The sequence below is a fragment of the Marmota flaviventris genome, chromosome 5 (genome assembly GCF_047511675.1).
Source record: "Marmota flaviventris isolate mMarFla1 chromosome 5, mMarFla1.hap1, whole genome shotgun sequence".
Taxonomy (NCBI): Eukaryota; Metazoa; Chordata; class Mammalia; order Rodentia; family Sciuridae; genus Marmota; species Marmota flaviventris.
In genome coordinates, this window is record NC_092502.1 from 71,865,181 (window position 1) to 71,890,599 (window position 25,419).

The 25,419-nt window shown below is 38.9% G+C and overlaps 1 protein-coding gene and 1 pseudogene across 4 annotated transcripts in view; one reads left to right on the top strand and one right to left on the bottom strand.

Moving 5' to 3' along the window:
- Sil1 (SIL1 nucleotide exchange factor) overlaps positions 1-25,419 on the top strand; it is a 318,102-nt gene that overhangs the window by 227,809 nt on the left and 64,874 nt on the right. The gene's annotated exons all lie outside the window — the stretch shown is intronic.
- Positions 6,352-6,447, bottom strand: LOC114086686 (small nucleolar RNA U13; annotated as a pseudogene).

Genomic DNA, 25,419 nt, shown 5'->3' on the forward strand with positions numbered 1-25,419 from the left:
TCTGCCTGAGAAAATTCTAGGGATAGGCAGCTTGAAACAAACACAAAACAAATCAAAACAAGAACACATTGTTTTTTAAAATGGTCACCCATTCTCTCGCCTTCCCTTAGGGGCAAGCAATTTCACTTACCCCGAAGCTTCAGACGTTCCCCGTAGGGGCCACCAAATGCCGCAGTCTGGCTGGGCACAAATCACGAGCCACTGAAGCAGGAACAAACTTTATTTTTAAACTGCAGGAAAACACTTCACACAGCTCCCGGGGAATCCTCCCGAACGCCAGGAGGCTTGTCCAGGAACCCCCAGCCGGAAATATCTCTTCCCGAAATCCCTTCTCCTGCACTTCCCCAACTAATGGGAACTCTCAGGGAATCCCCGGAAATCCCCTGGAGAACTCCAAAATAGTGCGAGAACTCAAAAGTTGCGGCAGAGGCGGATAGTAATGCCTCGCCTGTCAATCAATACTGTTGGCAAAATGCCAGGGGCCATACAGACTCGGCCGTATAACATTTTTTTCCATATTATTTCAAAAATATGAAATATTTAGTACATGAAGAAGAGTTCAGGAAATCTTATACTTTCCACACAGATTCAGTGAACTAAAATTTGCTGTATGTACTTCAGATTTTTTAGAGAAGTAAATGATATAATTGAAAATACTTCCTTAATCTTTTCTAATTCTATTTTCTTTTTTAAAAATTTTATTTATTTATTGGTATGTGGTGCTGAGAATCGAACCCAGTGCCTCACACATGCTAGGCAAGTGCTCTACCACTGAGCCACAACCCCAGCCCTCTAATTCTATTTTCTTCTCTCCCAGAGGTAACCACTGTTACAAATTTGGAGTGTTTCATGTCTGTTTTTTTATAGTTTTATCATATTCAGCTCTCCTCATCTATGTGTATATTACATAAAGAAATTGTTTTAGTAGCTTTCCATTTCATTAACAGTATCTCTGAGTACAGCTTTTATGTGCATCCCATTGTTTTAATAGGCCTAATGTATTTCTTTATTAATGGACATTTAGATTGAGGCCAGTTTTTGGCTTAACACTCAGTGTTGTAGTAAATATCTTTGTGCATGATTCCTTGGGCACATGTGCAAGCATTTTTCTAGGGTATGTGCCTAAAAGTAGAATTGCTAGGTAATAAGCTGTGCACATTTTCAACACAAGTACATAATGCCAAATTGTTTTCCAAGTGCTTGCTGGTGGGAATAAACTTTTACTGTATTTAAGAGGTTCCGTTTCCTGACATCCTGCTCAACCCTTGGTATTATTAGAGTTTGTAGTTTCTGCAGATCTGATGGATTTGATGTGGTATCCCACTGTTCTTTTGAATTTACTCTTCAATGTCTGCTGCAAACGTTGTGTATTATTTCCTGCATAATTGGAATCATAGTATACATACAGGTCATAGAATTCTTGTGCTCTCTTCCAGCCCCTTTTTCCATTATAGGCTAGTCATTTAAGTATTGAGTTGGGGATGTAGCTCAGTGATAGAACACTTTTCTAACATGCGTAAGGCCCTGGGTTTTGTTCCCAGCAGTGGGGAAGAAAGCAAAATAAATTAATAAACTGAAAATCCAACTTCCTGTTTATGTTGCCTTTTGTCATATAAAGTAACTTTTTTATAAATAAATACTAATATTTTATATATTTATATATATTTATCTTATAAATAAGTATTTTATAAATAAATACCAATATTTTCTTAAAAGTTTATATTTTTTGTGTTTTTAGAAATCCTTCCTTACCCTGAGGTATAAAGAAATTAACCTATAGTAACTTCCAAGAGTATAAACTTCCCCCCCCTACAGGTAGAATTTTTTTATTTTATTTTATTGGTTGTTCAAAACTGACACATTTTTATTCTAAATAAACTTTTTGTGGTGCTGTGGTTGAAGCTCAGTGGTAGAGCGCTTGCCGTGCAAGTATGAGGCACTGGGTTTGATACTCAGCACCTTATAAAAATAAAATAAATAAAGGTATTGTGTTCACTTGTTTATAAAAATTTTTTTGTATGCTGAGAGATAAAAGATTTTAGTTTTTATGATGTGGCTATCAGGTGTCCTGTAATCAGTAGCGAGTATTCTGTCTTTTCCCCAGTGAATTTTAATGGTTTCTCTATCATATATATGGGGTTCCTTTTTTTTTTTTTTTTTTTTGAGGGGAGGGTACAAGGGATTGAACTAATGGACACTTGACCACTGAGCCATATTACCAGCCTTATTTTGTATTTCATTTAGAGACAGGGTCTCATTGAGTTGCTTTGTGCCTCACTTTTGCTGAGGCTGGCTTTGACCTTGCGATCCTCCTGCTTCAGCTGCTGGGATTACAGTACAGGGTTTCTTTATTTGTATTGCTTTGTATCCTGATCCTTTCTAATTTTCTCTTTGGCTGTGATGTGTCATTATCTTTAATGTTTTGTTGCATTTAGTTTGCTAGTTTTTGTTTTGTTTGTTTGTTTTGTTTTGTTTGGTACTAGGTATTGAACTCGGGGGCACTCAACCACTGAGCCACATCCCCAGCCCTATTTTGTATTTTATTTAGAGACAGGTTCTCACTGAGTTTCTCAGTGCCTCGCCATTGCTGAGGCTGGCTTTGAACTCTCAATCCTCCTGCCTCAGCCTCCCAACCCGCTGGTATTACAGGTGTGCGCCACTGTATCCAGCTAGTTTGCTAGATTTTTTAAAGAGAGTAAGATAATGTTGTTATTGGGCAATCTGTTGATTATACATACATACAGTGTATTGATTATACATACATACATGAACAAGTAATAGGGAAACACAACATTCAGACTGCAGTTTCTGTTATGAAGAGGGAAGGAATCTGACTGGCAAATGGTACACAGGGGTTTTCAAATTTGTTGGTAATGTTTCTGTGTGTGTAGTACTAGGGATTGAACCCTGGACCTTGCACATGCTAAGAAAGTATAGTACCATAGCTCCATCCTTGGCTAGCCCTTTTTATTTTATTTCGAGTCAGGGTCTTCCTGGGTTGCCCAGAATGGCCTTGAACTTGAGATATTCACCTCATCTCCTTAGCTGAGATTACAGGTGTGTGTCACCATGCCTGGATAAATTTTTGTTTTTTATACTGATTAGTAAGTTGTTAATTCAAAAATTGTTGTTTGTACTCTGTATGACGTTTTGCATGTTTTTTAAGTGTGACATTTGTAAACTCTTTAAAAAATTTAAAAAGGGAGTATAGAATGGTCAATTCGAGAATAAATCTTCAACATTAAGCAAACAGAGATTGTTCTTGTGTAATAAATAAAGCAAAGAACCAGAATTTTTCAGATAATATAATATAATTAGATAATATAAACCAGCATTAGCCAACATGGTGGCTTTGTGCCAGTTAGGAATTTGTATCCCATTCTGTGAGGATGAGTGCAAAGTTTGGTTGAATTCTCACTCCATATTTGACTAATCTTTTTACTTATAATTTTTATATCTCTGATTATAAATGTTATAGACCTTGTGCGTTGTCATACTATTCTTGAATTTTTGTATCAAGGTCATAGTGATATCACAAAGGAGTTTATAATGTGCCCATCCTCCTCCTAGTGTCTGGAACATTATGTATAAGATAGGGTTGTAAGCTCCTTAAAGTCTTGATAAAACTCACCTATTAAGACTGACTAAACAAAGACTGAGTTTGGACATTTTTATAGGTTTAAAATTTAATCATAATATTAATTTCTTTAATATTATAAGTCTCTTTGGATTGTTTATGTCTTATTGAGTCACTTTTCCCCTACAAAATTGTTTATTTTAAAATTTTACTGGCAAAAATTTGTTGGTAGTATTCCTGTAGGTTTTTGTTTTTGTCTTTTTTTGGTCCATGCTGCCTTTACTATTATATTCTCCTTTATTATACTCTTATAAGTTTTGTCTGTTTCTGTTATTTTTTGCTTAACCCATGTTGCTTTTCATCTTTTGGGTGTTTTGTTTTATTTTTTGTTGCTGAGTACCAAATCCAAGGCTTTACACTTTAGGCAAGCTCTCTACCACTGAACTAAATCCCAACCCCCAGTCTTTGATTTTATTTAGCCTTTTTTCCCCCTTTGTTCTCTATCCTTACTTCTGCAATTAACTTAATTAACTTTATTATTTTCTTCTATGTACTTTTACTCTTCCGGTGTTTTTCTAACTTTTCAAGTTGAATGCACAGCATAGTTAAATGTTCTATAATTTAAATAGTTATTTTAAAATCTATGGATTATTGAATATGTGTGGTTTTAGTTTCCCAGACACCCTGTTCCCCTTTCCTGTATTTATTTGTATATTAATCATTGTGTGCCAAAATGATGATATCTATGATAGTAATTCTTTGGTGTTAGTTGAAACTTCCTATTTTGCTTACCAGTTGTGATTAGTTTTTGTAAATGTCCTATAAGTGCTTTTTAAGAGTTTAGGGATTTGTTTGTTTGTTTCGTTATCAGCTTGTTTTGCCATGCTGGGGAGAGAATGCAGGACCTCACATGTGCCAGGCACGTACTCTACCACTGAGCTACACTCCATTCCAAAAATGAGTGCTTTTTATTTGTTGGATAATGGACACACATAATTTTTCTTTTGCTTTATATATCTGGGTATGGGAATTCAAGTTTGTATGTAAGATGTCCATGTCGCCTGTTGTCTTACTAATTTGTGATCAGCCTCATCTTATTGTTTCCTCCCTCTGTCTCTTTCCTTCCTTCCTTTCTATCTTTCTCTGGTACTGGGGCTCAAATCCAGAACACTTTACCACAGAGCTAAATCTCCAGTCCTTTTCATTTTATTTTATTCTGTTTTGAGACAGGGTCTCACTAAGTTGCTGAGGCAGGCCTGTTGAGTCTTTGGGATATAGGTGTGTGCCACCATGCCCAGCTTTCATTTTCTTTTCTCAGAGATTAGTAATAAAATCTCTGTGATTATATATTTCTGTTCCTTTCTGAATTTTGCTTTATTTTTATCTAAGATTATTAAATGTTACACAGATTTGTGATTCTGATAACCTCATAGCTGTACCCTATTGTTCCTTATATCATTAAGTTATAATCATCTTGACTGCTATAAGTCCTTGTGTGGGTTCCCCAGGCCATCCCCTCCACTGCCCACTGCCTGAGGATTGAACCTAGAACCTCACACACACTAGGGAAGTGCTTTACCATTGAGTTATCCACCTTTCCCCTTTAAAATTTTTATTTTGAGACACAGTCTCCCAGACTGAACTAGAATTTTCAATCCTCCTTCCTCAGCCTGCTTGGTAGCTGGGTGTGTACCACTGCCTGGCTCCTAAGAAGTCATTTTTTTTTTGCCTTAAAGTCTGTTTTGTCTGATATTACTATAGCTAAAAACTTTCTGTTAGCATTTTCTTTATGTATCTTTTTCTGTCCTTTTTATTTGTCTTTCTTACCATTATGTTTTGGACATATCTTTCTTTTAATTATTTTTTTATTTATATATGTCACCAGAATGCATTATAATTCTTATTATACATATAGAGCACAATTTTTCATATCTCTTGTTGTATTCACACCAATTCATGTCTTCATACATGTACTTTGGATAATGTCCATCACATTTATTAGGAAAAATTAACTCATTTTCTTTTACTGTGACTTATTGACATATTTGGATCATTTTCTGCCATTCGTTTCAGTGATTAGCTTTTAACATGTTTCATAAGCTGCTGAAGTTTAAAGTAAAGCTTTCTATCCCCTCAAATATTGAAAAAAATAAGAATCCTTTAATTTTAGTCATCTCCATTTTTCATTTTCTTTGGGTAATATTTTGTTTCTACCTGTCTTTAACCAACTTCATATATTAGTGATTATTGTCATCATCTATGCCAGTGCTTTACAATTCATGCTTGTTCGTATTTCAATATACTTCTTCTTATTATTATTGTTTTCTTACTTTACTTTCTGAGATTCAATTTCCCAGAGTTAATCTTTCAGCAAATGTTGAGGGGTAATGCTTTCTTAGTTTTTCCTAATGCCATTATCATTTTGCCATCCTTCCTGAAAAATAGTAGTTATCTTTATAGTATCTGTTATTATTGGTGAAAAATCTATTGCCTGTTTAATAGTTTAACAATATCTTTTATAGCTGATGAGTGTTCCCATGATGTTTAAAAGTTTTTCATTTGTATTTAATTATTATTATATATCCAAGTATGATTTATTTTAATTTATCTGTAGCTTTCAAAGTACAGTTTTAACTTACAGTCTTTAGTTATGGCAATTCCCTAATTATTATCTTACTGTGTGCTTCATGGGCACTCCTCCATATTCTTTATTTGGGGATTATATTGGGCCATCTGTTTCTAATATCTCTTAACCATTATTTCACTTTTAAAAAAATCAGATGGGTAATATGCTAACATTATAACAAGGTCTGAGGGAAGCACATATTACACAGTGGTGTGAAAATCACACTTATGAACTACAAAAAGACACCTCTCTCTCTCTCTCTCTCTTTTTTTCCTGGTACTGGGGATTGAACCCAGGGGTGCTCTATTTTTTATTTTGAGAAAGGCTTTCACTAAGTTGTCCAGGCTGGCCTTGAACTTGGAATCTTCCTGTCTCCCAAGTAGATGGGATTATGGATGTGTGCCACTGAATGTAGCCCTTTTCTTTTCAATTTCTTCATCTCTTAGACTTCTTCCTGGATGATTTCTTTCATCTTATTTTCCCCATCAACTGTATCTTTCTTTGGTGTGTCTAATATGTTTATTACACCATAAATTTTTTTATTATTAAGTGATTTTTTCATTTCTGGGAGTTTCCAAGTTTTGATTATGTTGTTCAGTTGAAAATATTTAAATTTCAATTATTGTTATGGGGCAGTTTGCTCAGAAAACACACCAAGTCCCAGTTTTGTCCAAATTGATGAGTTTTTATTTAGCTGGCCAGGGTGACTACTCCCCACAGGACCTATAACTGTCTCTGCAAGGAACAGCCCCAAGCCTGCACATTTTAGGATATTTAAAGGCAAAAGCTGCAAAAACCACATCCAGGTTGACATAGCTGCAAGCAAGAAGGTATAGAAGCTGAATTGGGCAGTTAGTGAGACAATGCAGTGGGTGCATTGGTATGTCCCATGGAACTAGCAGCAGGTTGGCATAGCAGCAAGCAAGCAGAAGGGAAAGGGGTCAAAATGACCCTTATTCAGTACACATTAGAGAATGGTTACTAACATCTAGACAATGAATCTCTGGCAAGGTACATTGCCCAAGAAAAATGGAAACCAAAGAGAACAATTTTACATCGTGTAAGAATTGCTATTTTGTGTTACCAAGTATATTATGCTAGGTAACTGTTAATGGGTACAGAGGTGGGGCTTTCCCATGGGAGAAGCATTTCTTACATAATATGGAGTCACAGGGTAAAATGGAGTCTGTTTGGTCATTGCCCATATAGCCTGGCCCATAACATTATGACTTCTTTGGTTCATATTTAAGTATATTTCTTAACTTCCACATGTAATGGAAACTTTCTAGTTAATGTTTTTGTTATTGACATCTATGTTGTGGTCAATGAAATGTCCTTAATTATGATTATTATGCATTTGAAATCAGTTGAGATTTTCTATTTGGTTCACATCTGCTATGTTTTAGATAAGTGTCCCCCAAAGGTCTGTGTGTTAAAGCCTTGGTCCTGAGGGTGACACTGTTGAGAGACAATAGAAGCTTTGAGAGGTGCAACATAGTGGGGAGAGTCTTAGGACATTGGGGCATGCTCTGGAAGGGGATTGTGGAACCTGGTTTCTCTCTCTCTCTCTGCTTCATGGCATATGAGGTGAGTGGTTTGCTTCAACATGTGCTCCCTGCCACTGCATCTGGCACCCTTACTAGAGGCCCAAAGTAATGGACAACTTGGTCATGAACTAGAACCTCCAGAACTGTGAACCAAAATAAGACCTTTTTTCTTTATAATTTAATTCCCTCCAGTATTTTATTATAGTAACATAAAGCTAATTAAGATAATACATTTTTTATAAATGTACTACATATACCTAAAAAGAATATAAATTCCATACTTTGATAGTGACATATCCTTGTCCCATACTTCAGCCCCCTCCACACATGTACACATGCTCTCATAGATTTTTGGGGGGCAGAGTATGGGGAGGGAGATCGAGTTTTGCTATGTTGCCCAGTCGGGTCTTGAACTCTTTGGGTTATAGGCATTTGCCATTTCATCCAGCTTATTAAGATAGTTTGACTTATAATTTCTTGACGTTTGATGGTGCAAGAACAATATGCATTCTGTAGAAGCCATATTTAATATTTTTAATTGTGATTTTTTTTTCCTAGCTAGCAAAATTTTTTCCTGGCTAGTAGTACAATACTCTTATGAAGCTGGGCACCAGCAGCAAGCCTCAACTCCCAGTCAGCCAGGCAATCACAAAAGTAAACAGACATTACTTTACCATGTACTCTGTTGGTTACCAATGATTTTAGTAGGTTAGGTGTATTAAATACATTTTTAGCTTATAATATTTTCAAATTAGGATAGATTTATTGGGATGTAACTTCATAAGTCAAGGAATATACATCTACATGTGAGTATAATATATATATATATATATATATATGTACATATCTCTCACATGTACATACATATGTGTGTTTATATCTATATCTATACACACATTTATTTGTATATATGTATATATTATGTAAGGTGACGAATTCTTGGGTGTTTTGTCTAAAAATGTCTTAGTTTTCTACTTAATTTCAAAAGATGTTTTCTCTAGATATAGAATTCTGTAATTTTCTTTTTACTCTAAAACATTTGTTTTCTTTCAGCAAATTAAATATACATTCCATTCTGCCTTCTATTGTTGCTTTTGAAAAGTTAGCTGTCACTAACTTTGAAGTTAGTGTTTTGGTCACTCCTTTTGAAGATAAACCCTTTTTCCTCCATCTGCTTTTAAGATATTTTTCCCCATGTATGTATATTTGTGAATTTAATTTTTTTTGGCTTAAACTTTATTGAATTCATTCAATCTAAATTTGTTTCATCTGTTCTACAATATTTTCAGCCATTATCTCTTCGGATATCTGCTTCTCTCTCTTTCTTATCTTTCTGAGTCTTTGGGTGACTTCCATCTTTGGGCTTATGTCCCCTTAAACTCACAAGGTTGCTAAAGTCAAAAACCAAGTTTGACTAAACCTGTGAGTGCTCTACACCTTTGTGGCTTCAATATTCTGGTTACTTTCTGGGCTCTCTTTTCCTTACCTTTTAGCCTGGTAGTTTGTAATAATTTTGTTGCAGTTTGATGCTCTTAAGGAAATATTTTTAAATATTTTATTCAGTTTGTTTTCAAAAGGTGGATCTGAATAATCTAATTCACCATTAATAGAAACGAGAGTTGGCTTAGTTTTAAAATATAGATTGCAAGCTACCTTACTGAACTATCTTATAGTTTCTAGTATCTTTTCAGTTTATTCTTTTATTTATATAGTTGTTACGTCTGTAAACAATGATAAACTTTTCCTCTTTTAGTTATAATGATGTTAACAAATACTTTTATTTGTTCTTGACAGAGGTGATTTTAGTATTTCATGATCATATGTGATGCTGGCATTTGATTGTGTTTGTGTGTATATTTATTTATATATGTATGTTAAGTAGCTGTGTTAAAAATTACATATGTATCTTTCAATTTCATTTTCATCATGGGGCTCAATTAGAAATTTATGGTGAATTTTGTGCTTTTTTTTTTTTTAACCATCTACTAAGGCATATCTTAGTTGTGTTCTCTGCATTGTTGCAGTCCAAAGTGTCACCTGGAACTGGAGGGATTGTAAATAACATTTTCAGGTCAATAGCCTACTGTTTTAAGTTCTTTCCAGAAACACTGTAATGCCATCCCTAAGAAGTAACCCTTTCTTCATCATCCCAAATGGTAAGATCTGTATTCCAGAGAGCAGGGCAGAAGAAAGGATATAAAAGAGGTAAAGGGCAGTTGAAAAATCTCTTGAGAATCCCAGAAACTGTCCAGTCTGCTATATAACACATTGGCCAAAGCTTAGTATGATGGCCTTTCCTCGCCATCAGACTTTGGAGACTGGGAAAGAATTGTGAGCACCACTAGGAGTTTCTGCTACAGCTACCTTTAAGAAGAGGAAGTTTCCCCTTTCTCTTTGCTCTGGAATAGCAAAGATTTTATAGCATAAAATCACCTGGTTTTTGAAATTGAAAAAGATAACCTGAGAAATCGTCAGTAACTCAGTTTCTTTGTGTGTGAATATATTTTTATTTATTATTTTTGCAGTACTGGGATTGAACACAGGGCCTCATACATGCTAAGCACACACTTTACCACTGAACTACACCTCCAGCCCTACCTTTTTTGCAAATATATTTTTAATTGATAAATGAAAATTGTGCATATTTACTGTGTAACATGATTTTTTTCCTTTTTTTTTTTTTTTGTGGTGCTATGGATTGCCAAGGACTTTCAAGTTCTCTGCCACTAAGCTCTAACCCCTGTCCCCCATGTAATATTTTGATATCAGTTTCTTATCTGTGAAGTGGGCAGGACTTGAAGAGGGAGCATAGCATACCAGAGAGCACTGGACTAACCTAGATTGGGTGTACTATCTTATGAGAAAGGCTGCTTTGGTAAAGGAGCCTGAAAAGGACATGGACTTTGCACAATGTCTCATTTAATCCTAACAACAACTCTGGGCAGGTAATAAAAGTCTGGCTTTACCAAGGAGGATTTTTGCCCTAGGGCATACAGATAATTTATGGGAGTGTTAAACCTAGATGTCAAAGCTCATGTTCTTCCTATAGTCTGAAGAGCTAATGAATTCTCACAGAAAGGGACATTCCTCTGAAGGTCTTGAATGGGGTCCCTAGTGTCATTCTTTACCAGGTGCACAAGCTCTTGACTTTAATATTGGAGGATATAGGGAATAATACCCAGAGGGAAGAGTTGGGATTTATGGCAAGGGTTGCTGATTTAAGCTAGCTCCCACAGCCAGAGTGGTGGTCAGGATGAGATGATCAGTCTGTTTTGTATCTTTCTTTCCTTCCATTCTTCACACATGTGTTAGGAGGTGTTCAGTCAACACTTCCTAGACTGAGCCTCATTAACAATCTCATACCTACAATTTACAGTTTTCTGCCCCCTAGCAGTGATCCCCTGAAAGTAGCCCTAACCAATTTTTCCAGAAATAGCCCTGTTTTGATTGGAGCAAGTATGTTTTTAAACTGTGCTGCTCTGGTTCAGTTTTTGGAACAATCAAGCCACTTCTCAGTGGTTTTTTTCTAAATATTTAAGCCACAAGGCCTATATAGATGGGGACTCTTCTGTTGTACCTCCTCTCTTCTCTCCCTACACCCCCTAACATTTTTTAATGTTTTGCTTTTTGAATTCTGATCAGTTAGAAGTTTTCTCTTCCAGCATCTCTTCTAGTCATAACAGTAGTCCATTACTTAAAGAGGAGAATCCATGAAGGCTGGAGGAGGGGGAGGACAGTAATTGAAAGATGGCAGGAAATATTGACCCTGTGCCCTGCTAATGACAGCTGTGCTTTGCAGTCTGTACTGCCTGGGTAGAAGTCCTGGTGGGGGAGTCTTGGGCTTTTTCAGGAAGTTGGCTGCATACTATTATCTCGGAATATGTGCAAAGCATTTAATGAACAGCACTGAGTAAAACAGGCTGTCATGTGGCTGTGAAACAGAAGGATTTCTTCATATTAGACAATCCATGATCCCTTTGTTTCAGGGAAATCTCCAAGACTGATTTCCCAGGCTGCCTCCCAGCCTCCACTGCATTTCACTTGCATACACAACCTTGAGGTTTAAAGCTAATTTATTTCTATCCCATTTTCTCTCTGCTTTTATTCTGCATTTAATCAGTTGTGTTGGTCTTACTGCCACTTCAGTGAGGCTGCTGGGAAATTATTATAGCTGGACCCTGGTGCCCCAGCCTCCATTCAGAGCATCTGGCCACCATGCCAGAAAACAGACTGTCTCAGGCCTTCTTACTGTCTCTGATTAGAAAGTTCAGGATGGGTGGGGCTGTAGAGTCTCATGTCTATGAGACTTCCCTTTACATGGCATCCCCAAAATGGGAAGGGTAAAAGAGAAATAGAATATCAGCTGGAAGCTGGGCAGTGCATGCCTATAATTCCAGCTACTCTGAAGGCCAATGCAGGAGGATTCCAGGTTTGAGTTTGGGCATCTTGGCAATACCCTGTCTCAAAAGTAAATAAAAAGGGCTGGGTATGTATCTCAGTGGTAGGTTGCATGTCTCGCAAGTGCTAGTCCCTGGGTTCAATCCCCAGTATCACACATATAACACACAGCTGAAAATCCTATGAAAAATAAAAAACATCTGTTTGATTCTCAGAAGTCTTCCCAAGATAACTTTCTGTAGTTACCTGGTCATTTATATTCTCATGGCAAGAAATTGAAACTAAAGGCTGCCCCAGTAGGATTTCTGTTTGGTATTAGATGGGGGCATCCTAGAGGGACTTTCCTTCATAGTGGTCACTCTGTACCTTTGGTCCAAGCAAGTGTCTTTTCAAGGTCCTCCTTTGTATTGATGGAAAACTCTTTTGGGTAAGCATAGGCCCACATGGGGATGGATGCCAGGCTTCAAAAAGGAGCAAAGGCCAAGCAGAACGTGGGCCTGGAATAAACTGGCAGAGCATTATTCACCTTGGAAGGGAGATCAGGAATAGGCAAGCCCTGGGGCATACCTATGGAATTTAACCCCCAAATCCCTGTTGTACAGGTATTCTTGACAAAGAGCTGTGGACAGTGATCAGTGGCTGGCTGGAGGAGTCTTATGTCCCACTCAGTTCCTCTGCTGAAGTGATTTGTTCAAGATCATAGAGCCAGCTGGCAGCCAGAATAAGCATCAGAAACTCTGAAATTTCAGGCTCAGATATGGCCTTTAGGTGGTAAGAGAATTCCTGGGATCTGAAGAGTGATGTGTTCCTATAAGGTTCACATAAAGCTTCCCTCTTCGGCCCTGTAACTTACTATGAACTTTGACTTAAATGAATTGTAGTTCCCTTTTAAGCAAAAGTAAGAAATGCCTGGGGGCTTATCAAGCTAGATGGTATCCCATAGTGTGTCTTCAGAGTCCAGCCTTCATTCCCAACCCTCCATCTCTCCCTTCTTTCCTTCCATCTCTGTGTTCCCCTTCTTTGCTGTTATAGACTGAGAGGCACAGTGATCACTTGGGACCCCATCTCTCTTACTATGGCTAATCTTGACTCTGTGTTCTTGAAGTCTATTCATGGAAGATCACTAAAACTATATGGCTAAGAGATGTTTAAGACTTATTTTCTCCATAGAACATGGTCAGACTTCTCTCTGGTATTTTGGTAAATGTCCAGATTAGTGTCTGTGAGTTAATTTTCTTTTCTTTCTTTCTTTTTCTTTTTTTTGGGGGGGAGGGGGGGTTTGCTGGTAATTGAACCCAGGGCTATGTGCATACAAGGCAAACACTCTACCAACTGAGCTATATCCTCAGTCTCTTCTTAAATTTTAATGTTATTATTTCAACCCTGATTTGGTAATGGTTCAGAATGCAAAGGGAACAAAGGAGTGTGATGAAAATGCTCCCTCCCATCCTAATCCTGTGATGCCCTTCTTTAAGACAGCCACTGTTGCCAGTTTCTGCTAGAGATGTCTATGCATATTCAAGCAAATACAACTGTATTTTGTTTTTCTTGTTTGTATACAATTTGTTTTTTGCATTTAACAATGTCTCTTGAACATAAATCTTTATCAATACTTAAAAAGCTTCTTAGGAGGTAATTTTTTGTTTTTAAATGATTGTAAAATGACTCAGGTGAAAGATTTTGAGAAAATGCTTGCCTTGACCCATGTTTAAAAATGACAGTGGAGGTGCTGGGGTTGTGGCTCAGCAGTAGAGCGCTCACCTAGCACGTCAAGGCACTGGGTTCCATCCTCAGCACCGCATAAAAATAAATAAATAAAATAAAGGTATTGTGTCCAACTACAACTAAAAAAATATTTTAAAAAAATGACAGTGGAGCTGGGATGTAGCTCAGTGGCAGAGCACTTGCCTAGCATGCTCCAGATCCTAAGTTCAATCCGTAGTACCACCTAAATAAATAAAGAGATAAATAAATAAAATAATGACAGTGCTCCAATTAAACTTATTACTAGGCAGAATTTATTGTTAAATGAAGGAGGTATTTGATTGTTTTGTCTATGAAATGATTACTGATGGCTTTTTAGAGCCAGTATGACTCACAAAACATCTTTGATGTTAAGTTTGGAATGACTGTGTCATTATTTTTGATTGGGAGTTAGTGTAATTCAGAATTTCAGTTTAAGAGCTTTTAAAGCAGTAAAGCCATATGCTGGGTCTCCTTGGCTGCAGTGTTTCCTCTACATCATTCTGGGACCATTTTGTAAGAGCCAGGGTTAAGGGTCTATACTAGGTGTAACATGGCCACTAGGAGCTTTGGAATCTGGAGAAGCCCAATTGCTTTGACTTTGCAGTCATGAAAAGTAAAAATAAAAGCTCAACCGTTTGCATTTTCTCTCTTAAAACCTGCTGACAAGTTGGGAATGCTTCCAGAACCAGGTGGCCACCTGGTTGAGACGTGACCCTTTTTGTGGTCATGTTTCTGGTGAAGAGACTGTTCTCAGTGGGAGGAGGGAATGAGTTGGGGGTGTGTAAGAGGGCTCTGTTGAGTGTTGGCCAGGACAGCTGCTTTAATACTTCTGGGAGAAGCAGGTTATTTATAGAAGAAGAGAAAAGCTGTATTTCTTGTAAAGAAGTAGGAAGACTTAGACATCTTAGGGCCAGTTGAAGACTTTCAGAGGTTCTAAATGCTAAAAACAAGATAGTGCCCATCTTCCCTTTTCAAATAGATAATTGAAAATAAAAGTAATTTTAAAATTTAAATTAAGTCTACTTGTCCCAGGATAAATGACTAAATTTCTTAAAATAGTGTATCAAATATCAGATTAATTCCATTTTTTTAACATATTTTATGGGTGCCCATACTTTTTCCCCAAGGAAAAATTGAATCTCTTTGATTATGATCCAACTTTGGGAATTTCTGGTTCTCCAAGGAGTTCCCCTCTTCCTAGGATTTGGGTGACAGCAATTATTATAATCTCAAGAATTCTGAAGCTTTAAAAGAATGTTCTTTTGTTTATTTAAAACTATCTTTATCCAAACAAAACATTGAAATAGCGCTGAAATTTTCCTTCAAGAAATACATTTTCTTTTTGAGTGCTCCATGATGAAATCAGTCTTAATTTCAGTTCAGCTAGTGTGTAAAAACACACAGTGAGTGATTATTAGTCCCCAAAGGAGGCAAGACAGATGGAGCCTAGAATGGAATTGGCTTTATGATTAATTGAATCCTTGAAAAGTTGAATAGAGTTAGAGCTGATTTGGCCCAATCAGCACCTTGAGACGCTGGTGTTGTCTCAAGTCTGGGAGAGGAAAGGGTCACAATAACCCAGATTTATCCTCTGTTAAAATGGATTGGATGTACACACCAGACGGTTCCCATTTTTAAACCATTGATGCATAATAATTGGAATGGAAACAAACAAGATTAGAACTAGATTACAGGTATTTGTGCAAGTTGCCTCCTAAATCAATCAGAGTCCATGATTTGTTCTTAGGGTGCGTTATCATTAGAATGAATCACTGAAATTCAGACGCATCTGGAGATATCCAGCCAGGAGGGGAAGAGGGAGGAGGGGAATCCAAGAGCTGTTTAGAGTTGGGAACTAGGTATAACTCTAGACTGCTCTTCTGCCTTTTGGGGTAGAAGTCTTCCAGAGAGAATTTTAATTTAATTTTGCTCCTTTTTCTTTGCAGCAAGAATGTATAATATGTAGATTTAAAATGACTGCCTCTTCTCCACAGTGAATAGATGGATCTATTCTTTTTTGTTTGGATCAAACAGTTACTTAGGGCAGCCGCTGCCTGCTGCTGTGGGTACCCTGCAATCCAAGAAGAAGGGAGAGAGATGGCATCATGCTGTGGGGGACTGCAGGGATGTTAATCACTAATTCCATTAGGATGATGGGTGCTCTGGTGCCTTGCCAGGGGGCCTTTTAGTACAGAACATCATCTGAGGAGCAAGAGAGTATAGTGTTTTCCTTTACCAATAGGCTATACTTCTCAAACCAGGAGTGGAGGGAAGAAACCCAAATTCACCCCCAGCTCACTATCACCACACCCTTCTCTAAGCTGTGGTCCTGGGGTGGGATGTGGAGCTTGGGGACCAAACCCTGAGAGTAACTAATGTAGTCATGAGCTCAAGAATCTGGACACATGGGACATAGTCTATAGACAGCTAACTGACATTTAGTCATCATTTTATTTCTCTGGGACTGTATATCTCAGGACTAAATATCTCAATCCTGAAGGATTGAGAAGTATGCCACTGAGTTGTTTCCCAAGGGCTGGTGTCCCTGGCAGCATGTCAGGTATAGGCCTCATCAGGTAGGCAAGTCTCACCCTACCTTTGAACTATATATTTTTTTCTCTTCATTTTTCCATTTTGAGTTCCTATGAGTCAGGCTGCAGGGAGCTCATTTACATGGGAGTGAGCCAGAAGGAAAGCAGCTTGAAGTCTACTTTGATTTTGCCGTGGGAGGTGTTTTCCTGTTGAATTGCTAACCAGGGAGGTCAGTGGGAATCAAGGGATCTCACTTATTCCTAGATGGAAATGGGTACTAAAAGGAAAGCGAGGAACCAGGAGACGGGCCAGCGAGAAATGAAAGACAGAGTCCAGGCAGAAATATACATGCGAGTTTATTTGTCAGAGCTGACAAAGTCACATCTCTCCATAGACGGAGAGAGGCAAAATAGGTTTAGGGTTCAGGACTTTTATGGGGCAGGCTCGGGGATTAGAGCAGGGGTCCTAATGAGGGAGGTGAAGGGTGGGGTTGGTGTGAGGGAGAAGTGAATCTTTCTCAGAAATGCCGTTGGGTGGGACAGCGAAATTTTTCTTAAAATGGCAGCTGTCATTTAAGATGACCATCCAGATGCTAATCAAGGATCTTACAGGTACAGCAAATCCTCTCAAAAACAAGTGAGAAGAAACAGGCAGGGAGAGAGAGGGAAGGAGGAAGAAGGGGAGAGAGAGAGAAATGAAGAAAGAGAGGGAGGGAGAAAGGAAGGAAGAAACTTGCTGATGTTTCTTAAATCTGGTACTCTCCAGGCACTTGTCCCCAAGGGAAGGAGGTAAGGTTTCTTAGTCCCACATGTCATAGCTTCAAGAACTGAGCTGTATTTCTCTCTTCCTCATTTCCACAAGGCCATGTCCTGCCATTACCTTGGCACTGCGAGCTGCTCTGTCTGTAGCTTCCACTGCTACTGTTGTGTCAGGCACAAAAGAGTTTAATTTGCCCTGTTTTGCTATTGTCTCTTTTGTGAAGAATAGTGTCTCAAAAGTATCTAATCTGCTGTGTCTAATACAGCCTTCGTCCTTGTTAAGAGGCATGTTCACCTTTTTCAGCTCAACCTCCGTGGGACTTTTTGCTACACCCTTGCCTAATCTCCAAGGGCAAACAGTGTTCAGATTTTCCTCCCTGATCTTGTTTGAGTATGAGGGATGTTGGGGGCATGGCACTTGGGGACCATGCCTGATTCTGTGTAACTTAGAGGCCTTAAGAATGTAGCGGGGAGGGGTGGATGGTGATATAATGTCAGTCTTGCCTGGGACTATGTAATTCTTGGGGTCCAGGGTCTAAGAACTTACTTTTGCTCTTGAGCTTGGATCTTAGTTTCTATCTGCCTTGAACACTATTTCTTCTGGAATCTTGGAAATGTTGCTGCTCTATTCAGTACCAGAGTACAGCCTAGATACTTTACACCTGTTGGTTATATAAAGTAGAGGAGAAATCACTTGTTTTTCATATCCTCTGATTTTCCCAGATCTTAGTTGGAACCTGTCCCCTGGACCAGGGGAACATTCTATCGACCTTGGCTTATTCTCTAACACAGCCCAATCTGACAGGAAGCTTTTTAACTTTTTAACTACTTATGGCTAGCGTGTCCCACCTGTCTATTCAATAGCCTAGAGCTGTGGGCAGGGTGCATACCAGTGCAGTGGCTACTTGTGCAGTTCCCAGGAGAGAAAGCTTCTGTGTAGAGTGGTTAAGATTCCTCTCTAGTCTGGGAGGAGGAATGCCAACTAGATTTGTGTCTCACCGAGACTGTCTGTCCTTGCTTGGAAATCATTGTCATTCCTATTCACAGTTTCTGCCAGGCCTCCTATTCCTTTTTTCATCTTGGGAGCAGGGTTCTCTGTTGTGACTAGATGGATGGGTGACTGCACTGTGGGGAGGGCTGGAACATGGGAGACCCATTAGGGCAGAAAGGGTGATTGTAGGACAGGCATTTGCTTGGATACACATCTCCTATGTGTCTCATGGAGTTAGAAAGGACTTATACTTGCCCTGTTCCCTCTATGCAGTACTCTGACTAGGGAAATGTGATTTTTTTTTAAGTTGTAGATAGACAAAATATCTTTATTTTATTTGTTTATTTTTCTGTGGTACTGGAGAATGAACCCACACACTCTACCACTGAGCCACAATCCCCCAGCCCCAAATGTGATTCTTGATGATCAACAGAAAGGAGAGGACTAAACCAGGTAGCCATCATAACTAAGGGCTTCTCACCAAGAAGGATACTTCTTGGACTGGTACCTGATGCTTTTTGCCTCCATGGGTGTTTTGTTAAAGGTAACTTTATTTCCTAAATATCTCAAGAGACACATGCTGGGAAAGCCCAAGGGCAGTAGAAATGCCGTTGGGGACACAGAGGGACCTAAGGGCCATAAATACCAGAGTCCCACTGACTTGTTCAGGAACCTTGGTCAAACCCCCTTGGCTTCTTATGACCTACCAGGAAGTGGGGAATATTCTTCTATACTTCCTGGGGCCATGGAGAGATCGATGAGGTGTTCCTATGAGATGCTGTGATTGTCTTGGAAAAAACATGTTCTCTCTCTGCCAGTTGTTGTTATTAATAGTGACACTTGAAAATCAATAGGGCACCACTCTGGGGAGCTGCCCACACTGCCCGTGCCTGTTTGTTTTCCAGTTGATTCTCACCTTTTCCTCACGCTGGGAAGGGCAGATGCTGCCTTCTCTAAACATCTTGCTGAGGCTGGGAGGAGTTACATCAAGGTAATGAGCTCAACAGGGGCCAGTGAATTGGGCGAATGCATTTGGCGGCTATGCTCATTGCCCATGCCACACGAGTTCAGAGAAGCCAGCTCATTTGACAAATGTTTACTGAATTTCAACTCTCAGGACAGAAAGATGAATTGGGCAGAGTTTACTGCCCTCAAAATGTTTAGAGTCTAGACCAAGAAATTGAAGAATGTTTAGCATTCAAGAGTACTATAATATGTCAAACACCTAAACTAAGAGGTTTACTACACATTGTTATTGGATCTGGCCAAGTAAATACTATTGTGAAATAAGTTCAATTATTTTACTCATGAAGAAACCAAGGCTTATGGAAGTTAAGTTCTTGCCTAGGGTCACACAGCTAGACCCTATGTTAGAGCCAAGATGGAAACCAGACCATGGGACTTGAAAGCCAAGTTCTTACCACTGTGCCATGCCAACTGGTGGTAAATATAGAGACACAGAGTGTGCATGAGAGAATGAGAGTGAGTGGGCAAGAACACAAGTCCTTGGAGCCTGAACTGCAGCCCTTGCTTACTACTGTATGTAAGCCTATGTACAATTTGAGTTCCTGTTTTCTCTCCTAAGTCATACTCACCTGTATTGCCATGTACCACAGGTCAGATTCATGCCCAGGAGGAAAGTTCTGGGGATGTGTATGGAGCGGAAGCAGAAAAGAAACTTGATTTCAGTGGCTTATCATCCAAGAAATGACCCTCATTAAATATTACTTTTGAGAGGTCGACTGACTGTTTCCTGGGGAGATTAGTTTGGGATTTTCTCCATCCTTTCAGATATATTGGGTTCTGGTACTTCTGTAGTTGAATTTTCTAGTGGAGTCTTTCTTCACTTTGCCCCCTTCTCACCATGGCCTCCTTTAGGGAATCACTGAGAAGAAGAGCATCGTCTGAGGCACAAGTGCCTGTCTCTGCTTGTAGTCCTAGGTTTGGATGCTTCTCACAAGAAATCTCTTTATTGCAGCAGACAGGCACCCAGGGTGAACCTCTAAAGCAAGAATGAGGTGAACCTCTAAAGCAAGAATGAGGCTGCCAAGACAGTGTTATACTTGCTACACTGGGAGGAGGGTTTGCCTATTGTCAGTAAGTACAGGAGAAGGGACTTTGCCACTGGGGAGAGGGTCAAGCACAGTATTTTTAGTAAGCAATTTTTTATCATTTATTCAGCCACTTTAAAAATGTATACCACCCTTTCTTTCTAATTGGCACCATTTGTCATCCTCTGTCCTTGCTTTTCACACACTGAACTGTTCATGAATATTTATTTACCCTCCTAGAGGCAACTCTGTGTATGTATGTGTGTGTGCATGCACATGCGTGTGTATATGCATGTGCCTCAGAAACTCACTCTACCCTTCTTTCCTTGCTATCATAAAAGGTGACATAAAGCTGGGAGTATGCTGGTATAAGTGCTTAGCATATAAGATATCTTAGGTTCGGTCCTTAGCACTGGGGGTAGAAAAGGTGATATAGTGGAAGTCTGGGAATGAAAGGGTAGGGGGCCTTGTCATTGAATATTGTTCTTTGATGCTGCCACTAACAAGTTTTCACACTTCTCTTCAGGACCTCTGTTTATCTATTAGGTCACCCTGCCCCCCCTGCTCTGGGGTTCAGAGAGATTGGTTGTCTAAACTGTCTACCTTGTTCAGAACTCACCCAACCCTGAGCCCCCAAATTATACCTCCAACCTCTCTGCTCGTCTGGTGAAATGCCTCCCTTGGGCAGTCAAGTCCAGGATCCCTGACATGTTTTGATGAAGCACTCAGGCTTGGACATTCAGCTCTTCAGATATTTTTTGTTGTTGTTCTTGGCAAAAGCTAAGTTAGGGAAGTAAGGAGCCAGTTTTCACTTCCATTTTCTCCCCAGTAAAACCTTTGCTTGTCAGCCACACTGACACATAAGCCTTAGCAGTTCTGAAAAATAGGAGCCTGAGCTAAGGACTCTGGAAAAAGTCTTATTATTGTGGTTGGGCCCCTCTGCCTGGGTTGTCCCCATTTTTGAGCTATTGTTCTGTCTTTGGCTCCCCAGGTGACTGAGAAGAGAGAATGACTATCTGAGCATTTAAATGAGGTGATGATGTATGCTCCTCAGGTTGCATCTAATACCCACTCACCATGCTCTTTCCCATGCTCTTGGGGAAGATCATATTCTTTCCCTCTTAATGGAGTCTCTAGTCACCTCTGCCTCCTGGCAAGTAAATGCTCTCTCATAGACCATACCAGCACTCACTTCTTTTGGACTTAAAATTTCATTAATTCATTCATTCATTCAAAAAATATGTATTAGAGCCTGATGCAGTAGTGTGTGCCTGTATTTGCAGCACCTAGGGAGGCTGAAGCTGAAGGATCACAAGTTCAGTGCCAGCCTGAGAAACTTAACAAGTTAAGTAACTTAGCAACTTAGTGAGACCCTGTCTTAAAAAAAAAAAAAAAAAAGGAGGTGGGAGGTGGGTACTAGGGATACAACTTAGTGGCAAAATTACTTTGGGTTCAACAATTTGAAAGCAGTTTTCAAATAATAAATAAATACTTTCGTGCTTCAGAGGATACTAGACAAAAAAGTAAAAGATTGTCTGATAAGGTACTTATATCTAGAATATATAAAGAATGCTCACAGGGCTGGGGTGGTAGCTCAGTGGTAGAGCAATGGCCTAGAACATATGAGGCACCGTGTTCCATCCTCAGCACCACATAAAAATAAGTAAAATAAAAGTATTGTGTCCATCTATAACTTAAAAAAAAAAAGCTTACAACTCAACAACAAACAGCCTTATTAAGAACTCTTGCAGGTTGGGGTTGTGACTCAGTGGTAAAGCGCTAGTCTTGCATGCATAGAACACTGGGTTCAATCCTCAGCACCACATAAATAAATAAAAGTATTGTGTCCATCTATAACTAAATTTTTTTTAAAAAAAGAACTCTTGCAATTCAATAATGCAAAGACAACATATTTTTTAAAAGGAAGAGTATCAGAAGAGAAAACCATTGAAAGAAAATATGAGAAAACACTTTACACTCATCAGGATGACTGTCACCAAAAGAGAAAGACAATAATAAATGTTAACAAGAATGCAGAGAAATTAGAATTCTCATACACTCCCAGTGGAATGTAAAGCACTCTGGTGGTTCCTCAGATGGTTAAACTGAGTTACCATATGATCCAGCAATTAACTTCCAGATGTATACCTAAGAGAAGTGAAAACATGTCCACACAGAAACTTGTACATGAATGAACATAGCAGCATCATTTATAGTAGCAGCATAATTTATTAGTAGCCAAAAATGTACAAAGAACTTAAATGTTCATCAGCTGAAAAATGGATGAATATAATGAGGTATATTCATGTACTGGAATATTATTTGACAGTAAAAAAATGAAATGATACTTGCATGAAACTTGATATGAATGAAACTTACATGGATAAACTTTTAAACATGCTAAGTGAAAGAAGATAGTCACAAAGGAACATGTTTGAATGATTCCATTTTTATGAAAATGTCCAGATTACACAAATCTATAGAGCCAGAAAGTAGCTATTGGTTGCTTAGCATGGTGGTGGGGGAGATGGGATTGGGGAGAATTACAGAGTGACTGCTAACAGGTATGGATGGGTGGGGAAGGAAAATACTTAAATTGATTGTGGTGATAGTTGCACAGGTGCATGAATGTTTTAAATTCATAAATTTTGTGATATGTGAACTTTATTTCAATAAAACTGTTTCCAAAAGTCAGTAATTATAAAAAAAAATAGACTGATATTGGGATACTTGAGATGGGTTAGTTATGGAAATGTTTTTGAAGAGTTGTCTTTCTGACCTCAGTGCAAATGTATGGGAGTCAACCAAGCACACGTTAGGCTACGAGTTTTCCAGGCAAGGTCTCTGATGTGGGACAAGCTTGGCCAATTACAGAAGCAGCCAAAGGCCAGCGTGGCTGGAATGGGGTGAGCCATAGAAAGACTAACAGAGGGTAAGGTTGAGGAAGTTGGCAGTGCACCTCAAGGACAGGGTAATCTGTATTTGGATTTTAGTCTAAGGGTAATGGGAGGCCACTGGTGGCCATTAATCAAGGGAGTAACAAGATCAGATTTACCTTTTTTTAAATGATCCCACTGGTTGATTTGTAGGAAGAAACTCTTTATGGTTTCAGAAATATAGAGCTTTTGGCCTTGTTCCTTTATACCTGTCATGGTAGGAAGTTCTTCTTGGTGTCTGTTCAAGTAATCCCCTCTCTCCAAGATTTTGGGTGGTATATCAAACAGTTGTGATAGCCCTCCTAACTGAGAAGACTTTACTACTCACCAAATTACGAAATGGAGTTAGAATGCTTCATGCCTTTCCATGGGTTTGGCTACTTTCATCATGAGAGTTTGGCTGTCCAGGCTCGGGATCATGGTGTCTGCCTGGTTTTCCAGTGCTGAGGCTATTTCTGAACATGGGTTGAAGATGAATAGAGCAACCCCACCACCTCTATTGGCTAGCAAAACACCCACTTCCTCTGAGGTCAAGGGCAATATAGAAGGTATGCACCACAGGTGCTGTGTTGATGTCCCACAGTCCAGTGACAAGGTTGGAATGAGCCTTTTTTTTTTTAATGGCTCCAGATAGTTCATGAAAACAATGTGTGATGTGATTTAGAATATAAGGCAGGAGCTATGTGACCTAGATTTGAATCTGAACTCTTCCACTTGTTAGCATATAACCTTGGGCAAATTATTATCTCTCAAGCAGTTTCCTCATCTGCAAAATGGAGATATTAGTACCTATCTAGGGTTGGTTGTTGTAGTGGATTACATGAGTTAATACATGTTAAGTATCAAGAACACCTGACAAGTAGTGCTCAGGGTGTTAACTGTTATTAGCACTTTGTCTTCATCCAAATGTTTTCTGAAAGAGTCGGCTCTGGATGGAGATATGCTTCCCTGGGAAAGGCATATAGTCATTAGAGCCTTGCTTGCTCTGCAAATATTTCTTTTTAGTTTAATATATATTGTTTCCTCTGACTCTACAAGTAATATAGTTTCAGTATAAGCTTTTCAAATATTAAAGTACTCTGGAAAGTAGAAAGTTGAACTTGTATCTAAAGGATGTAGATCCATTGAAAACTAATGTACTTCACTTGTAACAAATGTTTATTGTGTTTCTACTGTGTGCTTCCTCTGAGAGTTACAGTGAAGAGTAAGGGAAATAATATAGGAATAACAAGAATGTTATTGTCATTCTTACAGGAGACAGAGGAATGGGCATTCTGTTTCCTGCAAGCTTTTTCTTGACTGGAGAGCTGGGATATCTGAGCCATGAAGGTCATTGCTTTCTCTTGTATAGTATTCTGGAGTCTAGGGGCTTAGTCAGGGCTTTTGGTGGCTGTGGCCTTCACACCAGATCTGGTTCTTTCATTGATGCATCATTTGTTGAAAACAGTGCTATGAAGCATCTTTCTCCTTCTTGTTCAGTTTGTTAGCTATATTTATATATCTAACAAATTATCTCTAAACTTAGTGGGCTAAAACAAGAGTAATCACTTATTATTTCTATGGGTCATGAATTTGGAAGTGTTTGCAAGATATTGGCTGAGATTGGAGTTGAGGATCTACTTCCAATTCGGATCTGCTTCCAGGTCACATGCCTGCATGCTGGTGCTGGCTGTTGGTAAGAGGACTCAGTTCCTCTCTATATAAGCCTTTCCATAGGACTTGTCCAGGCATTCCAGTGGCTTCCTCCAGATGGACAACATGAGAGTCTTTTATGACCTAGTCCAGAAGTCATCATTTCTTCTTTATTCTTTAAATATAATACTACCTTTTACCTTAGTCTTGAAATCTGGTCACACAAATCAGTCATATCTGGAAGGCAAAGATACAAAGGCATGAACCCTGTAAGGTGAGAATCATTGGTGGCCATTTTGGAGACTGACTATCATATATAGCATCCAATGACTGTGTTTTGGCACTATGGGAGGGGACCTAGATGTACGGGGCCTAGCCATTCCCCTCATGTATACTTATCCATGAGGTGGTGCTCATAGTGGTTTGCAGTGCCTATACTCCCCCCCGCCCATACTCTGGCCCCACAATACTCAGCTGCCCAGCTTAGTAACAGCCTTTTGACTGAAGAGGTTTCATGTCAGAGGGAGGACAGTGATTTCATTTTTGATTCTTTGATCATGATGATAGATTAAGTAATAAATTATGGCGTTCTCTTAGAAGTCTGACAATGGCTTGTGCATCTAAA